This window comes from Giraffa tippelskirchi, chromosome 10 (assembly GCF_054371585.1).
Source record: "Giraffa tippelskirchi isolate mGirTip1 chromosome 10, T2T-mGirTip1v1.2.pri, whole genome shotgun sequence".
NCBI classification, from domain to species: domain Eukaryota; kingdom Metazoa; phylum Chordata; class Mammalia; order Artiodactyla; family Giraffidae; genus Giraffa; species Giraffa tippelskirchi.
Genome location: NC_137284.1, coordinates 125,171,174 through 125,183,535, shown reverse-complemented (window position 1 = coordinate 125,183,535; position 12,362 = coordinate 125,171,174). Strand labels below are relative to the sequence as shown.

The window sequence follows — 12,362 nt, the reverse complement described above, 5'->3', positions numbered from 1 at the left end:
CCGCTATTTTGGTTTTACAGCAAGATTTCAACCCAGAGATAGGAAACAATTTTGTTGCAAGAGTAGCTGAAGGATTTTAAATATCTGAAATCGTCATGCCCTGAAGAATACTAGTGAAAATTAGTACTAGATTATGAAAAATAAAAGTAAAACTGGGAGTGGTCAATATAGAAGCAGTGCTCTCTTTTCACTTGTCTACAATTAAATGGGAGGGGATCCATGTGAATTTATTGTTACAGAGTCTTTAAGTTCAAAAGTGTTGCATTACTAACTGAGCAATTAAGCAATTTAATTTCAAGGACTTCCTTCCCTTATTTTCACCCTCCTTTCCTCCCCTTTGCCCCACCTCCCTTTCTCCTTTCTCTTTCCTTTCTAATCAAGCACATGGCTTTTGGAGTCAGAGCCATTTCGGCTGTCTCTGTCACTAGTTACGTCACCTTGAACAAGTCACTCTTCTCTAAACCCTGGTTTCCTCCTTTGTAAAATGGTAACTATAATATTGGCAATTGGAGGGTTGTTGTGATGATTAAATGATATAATGTAAATACTGCTAAGTCCAGTATTTGGTTCATAATAAGGCCCAGTAAGTGACATACTTACGATTTAAACATTGTAACAGAAAGAAGATAGCTAACAGAATCTTGAAGAGGAAATCATCTGCATTTTTCAAATGAGGTTTTAGGAACCATCAGGACATTCTATGCAGATTTACATATGCACACTGTATTTTGTTTTGTTTTGCTAATTGTGTTTGGTGACTTAGAGGCAGGCGGGGAGCCCATCTGCTAATGCAGGAGATATAAGAGACAGGGTTCGATCCCTGAGTTGGGAAGATCCCCTGGAGAAGGGAATGGTAACCCACTTCAGTATTCTTGACTGGAGAATCCCATGGACAGAGGAGCCAGGAGGGCTACAGTCACAGAATCAGACATGACTGAGTCACTAACACTTAGAAGTTACTTGGAAAAACAATTATTAACCTGAAGTGATTTCAATGTTCTTTTACACAGGTTATATTTGATACTCTAGGCGACCTTTCTCATAATTGCTTGCTCTTTATTATCCCTGGGTAACTAAAGGAAAAGATTCCATGCTAGTATCACCCATTTTCACACTCCATCAACTCCTTGGCCCCTTTTTAGTGTTATTGTACTCACTAGAACCCATTTTTCCATTTACATCCTACTCTACACTTATTTCATTTTATCCAAATTTATCACTTCCTCTCAATCAATTTCTTCACTTTGCTCAGGAATAATATACTCAACCGGAGAAGGCAATGGCACCCCACTCCAGTACTCTTGCCTGGAAAATCCCATGGACAGAGGAGCCTGGTAGGCTACAGTCCACGAGGTCGCTAAGAGTCGGACACGACTGGGCAACTTCACTTTCACTTTTCCCTTTCATACACTGTAGAAGGAAATGGCAACCCACTCCAGTGTTCTTCCCTGGAGAATCCCAGGGACGGCGGAGCCTGGTGGGCTGCCGTCTATGGGGTCGCACAGAGTTGGACACGACTGTAGCGACTTAGCAGCAGCAGCAATATACTCAACATTTTCCTTCTATCTCGCTGGTCCTTTTTCTAAAAAACAAAAACAAAACCCTGCTGGTGGTTTTTCTACCCTTCCACAGTCACTAAATATTAAAATGCCCTAGGACTCAGTACTCATACCTATTTAGTTTCTTCTCTTGGTGTTCCCTAGGTAATTTTTCATCACGAAGTGCTATCTATATATCTCTGTCTCTATCTCTACATTATGCTATCTAACTGCATATTCCTGGCCCAGTTCTGAACTGTAAATAGTGGCTATGCAGTAGAAATTCAGTGATGATGTGTATATTCTATTTTGCACTCTCTATTAGTGTAGCCACTAGTCACATATGATTAATATGCAATTGAAATGCAGCAAGCTAATGCAACCAAGTAATTAAAATTTTAATTAATTTAAATTCAAATTGCCATGTAGCTAGTGGCTATTGTTTTAGACAGTATAGTTGTACGCTAGTATGTTCTACCTGCTAACTAAATTGCAGAGGGGCCTGGCATGCTGCAGTCCATGGGGTCACAAAGAGTTGGACCTGACTTGGTGACTGAACAAGGCCCAATAAATGTAAGCTCTTATTAAAGTTACTACTATTGTCATCGCTTCCCTTGTGGCTCAGGTGGTAAAGAATCCACCTGCAACGCGGGAGACCTGGTTCAATCCCTGGGTTGGGAAGATCCCCGGAGAAGGGAAAGGCTACCCACTCCATTATTCTTGCCTAGAGAAGTGCATGGACTGTATAGTACATGGGGTCGCAAAGAGTTGGGCACGACTGAATGACTTTCACTTTCACTATTGTCATTATTAGTCCTCCCTAGTGCTCAGTGGTGTCCAACTCTTTGTGACCCCATGGACTGTAACCCACCAGGCTCCTTTGTCTACAGAATTTCCCAGGCAAGAATACTGGAGCAGGTTGCCATTTGCTGCTCCAGGGGATCTTTCCGACCCAGGGATCAGACTTGCGTCTCTTATGTCTCCTGAATTGGCAGACACATTCTTTACCACTAGTGCCACCTGGGAATTTGTTGAGTGGCTCCTGTGTACTACTCACTGTTGCTGAGTGAGTTCACGTATCTTTTAATAATCCATATAGTTCTATAAGTAGATATCACTATAAATTACTATAATATCTAATAATCTACATTATCAGAATATTTTCTTCTTTCTCTCCAACTGTAAGCTCTGCTGGTTTGTTGATCTTGTTTCCTAAGGAAAGAATATCTCTACCAGGTGATGCATAATAATTCATTGACTGGAAGATGAGACTGCCACCTGACTATATGGGGATTCTCTGAATGCCACTGAAACAACAGGCTTCACTGAACCAAGGCTGGCTGGTAATTGACCCTGATTACCAAGGGAAAATAGGGTTAATAGTACACAACAGGCTTCTCTGGTGGCTCAGTGGTAAAGAATCCACCTGCCAATGCAGGAGACCTAAGAGACACTGGTTTGATCCTTGACTCCGGAAGATCCCCAGAAGAAAGAAATGTCAACCCCCTCCATTATTCTTGCCTGGGAAATCTCATGGACAGAGGAGCCTGGAGGGCTACAGTCCATAGGGTCACAAAAGAGTCAGACATGACTTAGCAACTAAATAATAACAACTACATAATGAGGGGAGGGAAAACCATGTCTGAAACTCAGGGCATTCTTCTGGGAGCCTCTTAGTAGTCCCAGGTCCAGTAGATAGTGACAGAAGGAAGTTAGATCCATCAGTGACAGGCTTGTGACCAGTTACATAAAGACTGTAGCAGCTATATATTTTTTCCTCTTGTTTTTCATGTTTGTATGAATATACATATATATTTGTATATGTTAACTTTCTTATATCTCCTCTTTCTTAATTTACAGCTTTTGAGAGATTATTTTCTGTTTACTGCTAGGTAACAGAAAATTCAATGGGACTGACTAAATATGGGAAATAGTGTAGCACAGGGATGCATACCATGACTTTCGAGATTTTTGTCTGTACTGAGTTTGGTGAGACGATGTCTTTATTTGCATTAAGAATAGTTGCAGCTTGTTAAGTGGAAACACTGAGTTGTGTTGTTGTTGTTTATGGAAAGGTACACATGGATGGGAGTTGCCAAACCACTAGACAAGTTTCTAAGTGGTTTCTCAGCTGCATATCCTCCCTTCTATATTATACTTGGTGAGGCTGGGGTTGGGATGCTAAACCGTATTTCTACTTTGCCCCCTGACTTCTTGTTTCAATCTGAGAGGAGACATGAGAAGGAGTCAGCAAGGTAGGAAGTGGAGGGAAAGTCTTTCTCTTTCGTGTTTTTCTCTGCTTTCTTCCCATGGACTCCAGTTCATCTCTGGCTCCCATGATCCACACCCCAACAGCACTCCCTTCACTGTGACAGCGGCAGTTCTTCTTATGTGGCAGCAGTGGAATCAAGCTTGCGGTTTTCCCAACATTTGAAGAAGTAACTTCAAAATGTCTTGTCTCAAGTAAACCAGCTGTATTTCGCCAGCACTTCTCAGAAATCTGAGTTTTAGCTTCAGGGCCCCTTCCTCTCAGGTTCTAAGTTTGATAATTCTAACAGTCTCTAACTATTGCTTCCCTGCTCCTAGGAGTGGTAACTGCTTCCTGTAGTTGCTACCTTTGAAACACCTTTGAGTTCCCTTTTTATCTCTTCAGTTACCCAGCGACCAACTTCATTGGAGAATTCTTTTAATTAGATTGTCCCTGAAAAGAGAAATGTTATGATTTCTGTCCCCCAATTCCACCCTGAGTGATACTAACAGTTTTATAAAAACAATTTAACTTGGAAAAAACTTTGTATAGGAAATATTAAATGTACCATGAAGCAAAACATCTCATAAATATTTGAAATTTTCCATCAAGGGAATATCTAGACTGAGCTGTCCTATTCTCTCTTAGTTTTGGTTGATTACTTAGGTCAACTTATAGGCATTGTGGGTTTTTCTGGTGGCTCAGCCAGTAAAGAATCTGCCTGCAGTGCAGGAGACCAGGGTTCGATCCCTGGGTCAGGAAGATCCCTTGGAGAAGGGAATGGTTACCCATGCCAGTATTCTTGCCTGTAGAATTCCATGGACAGAGGAGCCTGGCAGACGACAGTCCATGGGGTCACTAAGAGTTAGACAAGACTGAGAAACTAACACTTTCACTTTTACTATAGGCATTGTAGGAATAACCTCCAAATTACAAGCTAAAGTTCTTCTTACTTGCATATTTACAAGTCATTTTCTGTCTCTGCTGCCTAGGGGTTCACACTACTATTATAAGGCTCTAAAAATTCGTGGGCAATGCCAACAATTCTCTTCCTTCATAGTAAACTCCCATGTTGTTTATTTATTAAGTCCCAGTAAGAAATTTCAACTGAAACAAACATTTCAGTTAATTTCTAAAAAATTCAGGATTCAAAATCTTTTACATTAACTATTTTATGCGTAAATACTCAATGATGTGTCATAATTAATGTCTACCGAACTGTTAAGTGAAGCTGACAATGAAATATTGAAAGTAAATGTCCCTTTTATCCTTCTTTTAATAATAAATCATTTATAACATTATCTATAGAATTCAGAAAGACATGAAGAATGTTGTAATAGCAATGACTGAGATATTGAGAACAAAGTTGCAATTTTTATTTCTTTCAGTCCATAATAAATATGAAACCTCCAAAATCAATTTTATTTAACACGCAGACATCTAGAACATCTACAGATTTCTAACGTGAGACTATCAGCAGATGTAATGAAATTTCACATAATTTAAAGGGAGCAGAAAGTCTTACACCTTGACATTTAATATCTATCTTAAGAATTATAATTTGTGTCTATTTCTTCCACTGGAAGAACTGTGATTTCAAAGACAAAAAGATATCTTAGATTTTTTTTTAGCCTAATACAGTGTCTGATTGTTTTAGTTTTCTATTATTGCTAAAACAAATTTTCACATAATGGTTAAAACAATACGAATATATTTTCTTATCATCCTAGAAGTGTGAAGTCTGAAATAGGTCTTACTGGGCTAAAATCAGTTGGAGACTCTAGAGGAGAATTCATTTCCTTCCTTTTTCCAGTTTCTATAACTGCCCACACTTCTCATGACTTCCTTACATCTTTAAAGCCAGAAATGGCCAGTTGGGTTTCCTCAGACTACATCACTTTGATTCTTGCCTCCATTTTTCTCTTATAAGGACCGTTGTGATCATACCCAGATTTTCCAGGTTAATCTCCTTGACCTCATCACACTTGGAAAGTCCTTTGCTGTGTGAAATAACACATTCACAGGTTCTGGGGATTAGGATGTGGACATCTTTGAGGGGTTATTATTCTGCCTGCTGTGCTGGCCTATGCTACTGCTGCTGTTGCTTCAGTCATGTCCAACTCTGTGCGATCCCATAGACGGCAGCCCACCGGGCTCCGCCGTCCCTGGGATTCTCCAGGCAAGAACACTGGAGTGGGTTGCCATTTCCTTCTCCAATGCATGAAAGTGAAAAGTGAAAGTGAAGTCGCTCAGTCGTGTCTAACTCTTCGCAACCCCATGGACTGCAGCCTACCAGGCTTCTCCATCCATGGGATTTTCCAGGCAAGAGTACTGGAGTGGGGTACCATTGCCTTCTCCGTGCTGGCCTATAGTACAAAACAAATATTATTGACTCAGTGGACACAGTACGTTATACTTTGGACCTAAAAGTAGGGACAAAAATTTTCCATGTAAATATTTATTATGCAGTGGCTAAGGGTATTGTGCAGTGGTAGGCAATGCTGTGGTCAGCAATTCTTATTTGTAAAGAATGGCTTTTAATTGTTGTATAATCATTAATTATTACTTATATATTATGATAATGCTTTTATTAATTATTTAAATATCTATTATTTTCAAAGATTGTACATTGGTATATGGGAATGCAGATTTATTTAGATGGTATTTGTCTGACTTGAAACATTTGACTGGTAACACATAGTAAGACAATGAACATGTTCATATTTATCTTGGCTTACTTGTGTATTTCTTGAATAAATTCTTTGAAGCATTATTTCTGGCTGAGTTGATAAGCTTGATTTAAATTTGAGTAGAACCACCAAAATGCTTCTCAAAAGGCTGTGCTTATTTACACACCAATCAAAACTGAATTGTGAGTACTTGTTTTCCCCTACCATCACCAGTACTAGATATTATCAGCCTTTGCAGCTTTCATTAATCTGCTTGGCAAAAAAAGAGGTGGCATTTGCATTTTATAAACACTAGCACTAACACTTTCATTTTCTATAGTAAAAATAAGAAGGAGAATTATTTAATGTGTATTTGTTTTAACTGCTAAAATCTTTGCTTATTTTTCGATTGGATTTTAATTTTTAATGCTTGTATATTATGGATTTGGGGGCTTCCCTGGTGGCTCAGCTGGTAAAGAATCCACTTGCAATGAGGAGACCCCGGTTTGATTCCTCGGTCAGGAAGATCCCCTGGAGAAACAATAGGCTACCCATTCCAGTATTCTTGGGCTTCTCTGGTGGTCAGCTGGTAAAGAATCTGCGTTACATGTGGGAGACCTGGGTTGATCCCTGGGTTGGGAAGATCCCCTGGAGAAGGGAACAGCTACCCACTCCAGTTTTCTGGCCTGGAGAATTCCATCGACAGTATAGTCCATGGGGTCGCAAAGAATCAGACATGACTGAACGACTTTCATTTCATTTCACTTCATTATGGATTTTAACCCCTTTTCTATTTATAAACAGTAAAATTTTCCACTAGTGCTGCTTGCCTTATAACTTTATTTACACTTTTTTTGTTGATTGGCAAACAGAACATTTTGGTTTTTAAGGTAGTTATATAAGTCAGTTTTTTCTTATCTTTGTGTAAAAAGACCTTTTGTCTCAAAGTTATTAAAATAGTCATATTTGTTTTTTATTTGACATTTTTATAGCTTCATCTCTAGCTCTTTATTACATTAAGAATTTTTGTCTACATTGTGAGATCAAAATATAACTTAGTTTTTTTGTTTTTTTTTCATTCAAGTGAAAAACAAAATATCCCAGTGCCATTTATAGTTGTAGTCTTCCTTTTCCTGCTGGTTTGAAATATTACCATTATTATGACAAATTTCACATAGACATGGATATTTTTCTGGATTTTTAATTCTGTTTACTGTTCAGTCTATGTATATCTGGATTAGTTTCTTGCTGGCTTTTAATTAACATATTTGCATAGTATTTAGGTCAAATTTTCTTTTTTAAAAATGTTCTTGCTCATCTATTTTATGTAGAATTTAGAATGATGTGAGAGACTTTGTTTAATTTATAGATTAATTTGGGAACAAATTTACAGTTTTACAATATTAAATCTTCTCATCCAGCAGCATGGTGCAGCATGGTGTTTCTCGCAGATTTAAGCCTTATTATATGTCCTTAGTAAGACTGACAGTTTCTCTGCATATATGTTTTGTTTATTTACTTTATCATTACTTTTAGTTATCATATGAGTATTTGAATTTTGAATGGAATCTTTATCGGTTTCATCTTGTAATTTGTGCTAACATGTAAGATAGCTGCTGATTTTATATATTGATTGTCTCCATCTAGATTACTAAACTCATTTATTTTAAAAATTTTCTAAATATTTCACTGGACATTAGATTGTTGGTGAAGAATGCTAATATTATTTCTTACACTACATGCTGATTCCTTATATCTTGTTCTTATATTTAATGTATTTGCTAATACCTAATTTTTGTCCTTTTTACTAAACTCTGGAAGAATTCTTATGATATTCCAGATCACTAACTGAATCTTTATCCCTATCTATATCTATCTTACTATTTACTCATCTATCAATTTATTTCAGTCACAATGCTTTTAATTTCGCAAAATTCTCATTATTTCTTTTCCTCCTTTTCTTCCTAGTCGTCCTTTCTTCTTCTTTCTATTCCTACTCTGAAAAGTTTTTTTTTTTTTTAAAGAATGCAATGTTTTCTTTAGTGTTATTGCTTGTAATTATAGTACTTTTAAAAGTTCTTCCTATTTCAGAAATTCTTATTTTTTGGAGATTAGTTCTGTATGAAACATTTTTATCACTATGTTGGTTTTCTTTAAATGTTTGGGATTCTTGTTAGTTTTTTAGTAGTTGTATTTGAAGGACTCAGTTGAATGGTTTTGGTAGTTGGAGGGTTATTTCCCAAGGACAAAAGGAATTCCTATTCCTTCAGCAGTGAATTTGGTCAAATCTTAGGATCTGTGGCTCTAGCAGTTTTATGGAGAGAGAAAGGCCAGTGCTTCTAGGAGCCTCAGGAGCTGAAGCTCTCTTCCTTAATAAAGGTGCTTATCCTTGGCATCTGGAATAGCACTTGCTTAATATTTAAACCAAATGCTATTGTATAGATTAACCAAAGACCTATGTTAAAGTTTTATTTTTTATATTAAACTTTTAGACACATGTATTTTCTCCTAGTATTTCTAAATATCATATAGCAGAATAATAAAATTGGAAGCATTGATCTAAATTAAATCCTGCCTAGTAAATAGACTATATTCTCTGCTTTAATGCCTGTTTTCACTTTGGCATTGTCCATCTTTTATCTTTTGTCCAAAGCTGGGGCTGGAGAAGAGTTGCTGGAATACTCATGATGTATTTTAGAGACAGGGACCATACAGGGACCATGTGATTTGAGTTTAGGATTCACATAAGGAAACAGTTAGAGATAAGGCTGGAGTCAGACTGTGAAGATGTTTATATTTATGTTTAAGGAGTTTAGACTTTATCCTGTCAGCAGTGGAGTATTTCTGATGGGTTCTGAGCAAGGAAGCATCATGATAAAGGCAGATTTATTTGACAGTGGTCTCCATAATAAATTTAAGGGAGAAAGAGATTATGAGAACATTGTGGTAATCTAGGATGAGATGATAAGGGTCTGAGATAAAGTTGGGGAAGCTGGAATGGAAAGACAGTGACATATAGAAGAGTCTGAACAAAATAATGTTAGGTTTTAGTGATTTCTTGGATGGGACAGTGAAGAAAGAGAAGTGCTCAAGGCAACATGCAAAGTCTCAAGCCTGGGTTACTGGAAGAGGTAATATAGAACTAAATAAGGAAAGAAAAGCGAGGCAGCTGTTTACATCCTGACTTTAGCTGTCATTTGAACACTTAGACACAATTGTGTTTTATATCTTGAGCTCCTTTATATTTCCTGTCCACTGAAGCTGAGAATATCCATTGATTAGATAAGGCTGAGAGGATGAGAGCAGGGATGTAAAAGATGGTGTTTGAACTTTGTGCTGGTCAGACCTGAGGGCAATCTGGTTGCAATATCATCCATCTTACTTGTGACCAAACTATTCAGTGCATCTGGCTAGCTGGACTCAGTCCAGTTCCCATTCTGGACCAAATGAAGGATATCAGACTGGAATCATTTCAAGAAGTTGATTCATGAAAAAACTAGACCTCAACCTGTTCATCTATCAAGAGAAATTGCAAAATTTTATGAAGATTGTTACCAGTAAAAGTTGCTTTAAAGGTACATAAAAATTTTCTTTTCAGGCCTCCTAGTGTTTATACTTCTGTTGCTGTTGGTGCATGTACATTAAAGAAATTCATCTCATTATAGCCCTGTCTTTTCTCAGTAGCTTAGTTTCACTGTGCCTGTCTATCTAATGAGTTGCATGGGCATAGTAGTTACAGGGTTGCATAAAGATTAAATGAGTAAATACAAGTAATGTGTCATGAAGAGTACTTTGCTCATAGTAAGCTCCCAATAACTCTTCATTTTTTTTCACTCTTAGGAGTCACAGACCAAAGAAGGGCATCTCTCCTTTTTACTGATCAGGTTGTGATGTTTAAGGCAGTGGTCTCAAACTTGAGTGTACTTTAAAATAATCTCTACAGTTTATTAAAACACAGATTAATGGGCCTCCTCCCCAGAGTTTTTGATTTTGTTCATCTAAGGTGGGGCTGAGAACTCTGACATATTCCCAGCTGATGTTGATGCTGCTGGTTGGGGACTGAATTGTTGAGAACCAGTGGTTTTGGGGGCTGGAAGAGGGGAATGAGATGTGGATTTGTAATGGAGTCAGTTTCTTTGCAGTTAGGAATTACATACTCTTCTGGCTGTACATCCTGAACTCCAGTCTGCTGTGCTTTTTGTTTTCTGAGCAGCAGAAACCAGTCAGCAGGTGACAGATTTCATTACTCCACTTGCTTTGAATTTTCCCATGGATTACTAAGTATACAACTGTTAGTGCTGGCACTTTTCTGTTATTTTAAGGATTTGTTGGTTTTTCCAAGGTGGTTTTTCCCTTGATGCCAGAAGATGTGAATAAGAACATGCTGAGGATGTTTGGTCTGTCTTGGTATGTGATATACTGTAGAATTTATCTTTTTCATTTAATATTAATTTTAATCTGTGCTTTTTTTCTCATCCCTTTTAATTCTCGTTTAATTAGTCGAAGTTACAAATGGCATCACTTATAAACATACTTGTAAGCCCAGCAATGTGGCTTTCAGCATTTCTGTAATGAAAGTTTAAACTACTTGGAACTCTAGCTTACATTCTTTTAAGTCTTTATGATCTAAATATTCTTTTCCATGATGCCAAAAAGGTTCTGTGTGATCATCTAAAGTTTGAAATTCTTTTCAAATCAAAGGCACTGCCAAATGCAGAAGCAACTGTGTGTGAAGAAAATGTGTGGAAACACCAGTCATTACAGGTTGGTTTATAAAAAGAGTTGCAGATTGATAGGTCTTTGAAAAATGTTTGGTGACACAAAACTCTTTTCAATCAGTTCCAAATCTGGCAACTCTCTTGTTTCGTTAGATTTTCTTTCCTTCATTTTTCTCCTCTCTCTAACAGAGACAGACACATCCCTTTTCCTGCGTCCCATTTTAGATGACTGATGGAAAAGTAAACACCAAATATGAGCATGTGGGGATGGTTTATTTCTTTTTACATTGACTAGAAGGCAGTGTTGAAAGGGAGACACTGCTGTCATTTCACAATGTAGGAAATTTAGAAAAGGTGTTAGAGCTGTTTTAAATAATTTCTTTTTTTGGATTATGCCATTCATGAGGGTATGTAGTCTTTCCTTTATAGCAGGAATTTGTTTAAAGTATATCTGAGATCTCTTGGTGACAAATAAACAATGTGTTCAAAAGAAAGCCCTGTAATTTTTTCATTAGATGATTCATGCTTAAAAATGTCAGATGATCAGGAATGAAAGACCCAATGATTGGGTCATTTGAAACATATGGTTCTGGGGTTATTTTGCATGGCAACTCTAAATATGGAATCTCAGTCCCTTCTTTTACCCTTGCAAAGAGAGCAGAGTCTGTTGTGCCTAGTTCTTTCAGTTTTACATCTTAAATTCAATACCCTCTTGACCTGTGAAACAGTATAGAATAGTGGTTAAGACTAGAGGTGAGTATTTATTCACTGAGCAAAGCTGAGAAAACTACGAAGCCTTTTATGCATCAGTTTCTTAATTTGTAAAACAAGATAATGCGTATACTTACCTTGAAAGAGAAGAAATAATACACATAAGGCCCTTAGAACAGTTTCTGGCATATAATAGGCACAATCAGTCTTAGCTTTTATTACTGATCTCGAGTGGACTTCTTTAGTTTGATCAACTATTTCCCCCAAACAGAGAAGATTATGACAACTTCAGTGTAAATTGCCACTTAGAATATCATCTGGGAATGGTTCAGACGTAAAGTGGCTTAATTATTATAAAATCAGGCCCATGTTTATCAAAACTAAATATGTGATATTTGGGTCATGGGTTATATTTCTACATATGAGAAAATGCATTCCATTACAGTAATTTCCCCATATTTTAACAACAGGAAATTCT

General features: G+C 37.3%; 1 protein-coding gene across 20 annotated transcripts in view; it reads left to right on the top strand.

Moving 5' to 3' along the window:
- The window catches only part of SUGCT (succinyl-CoA:glutarate-CoA transferase), a 714,763-nt gene that overhangs the window by 348,608 nt on the left and 353,793 nt on the right, over positions 1–12,362 (top strand). The window lies entirely within an intron of this gene.